Source organism: Penaeus monodon, chromosome 21 (assembly GCF_015228065.2).
Source record: "Penaeus monodon isolate SGIC_2016 chromosome 21, NSTDA_Pmon_1, whole genome shotgun sequence".
NCBI lineage: Eukaryota > Metazoa > Arthropoda > Malacostraca > Decapoda > Penaeidae > Penaeus > Penaeus monodon.
Genome location: NC_051406.1, coordinates 37392815 through 37393373, shown reverse-complemented (window position 1 = coordinate 37393373; position 559 = coordinate 37392815).

The window sequence follows — 559 nt, the reverse complement described above, 5'->3', positions numbered from 1 at the left end:
TATCAAAATTATTGTAACTACGATTACTTGATTAAAGTCTCAATAATCGATTACCCATTTTGATAACTCGCAATTCTTTGTCGGAGGTTAGTGCATGGGTGAAACGGGCAGGGTGGCACTGAGGTTCAGGGATGGCATCATGGCAAGGTGATGGCATAAGGGACAAAGAGTAGGCGAATGATGTAGAGGGATGTCAGGGTGATGGCAGTGCAGGGTGATAGCGAGGTAGAGGAATGGCAGAGTGCCTGAGTGTTGAAAGAATACAGGGTGGTGGTATGACGGAGGCATAGAAGAGTGATTATGCACTGAAAGACTTGTAATAATAATAATTCGTAAGTGATGGTAAAACATGCAGCAGACACAGTTTTCAAAATATTTTCTCCTCATATATTTCCGAAAGGGTGATGGCGTGATGGGCGCATGGCAGAAAGATGGTATGGTAGGGGAATGGCAGAGTAACTGAGTGAGTGACTGATCGATCACACCCCTCGCACATGCACACATATTTAAAGCAAGAAAGAGAGATGTGGGTAAGGCGATGTATATGTGTGTATGCTCA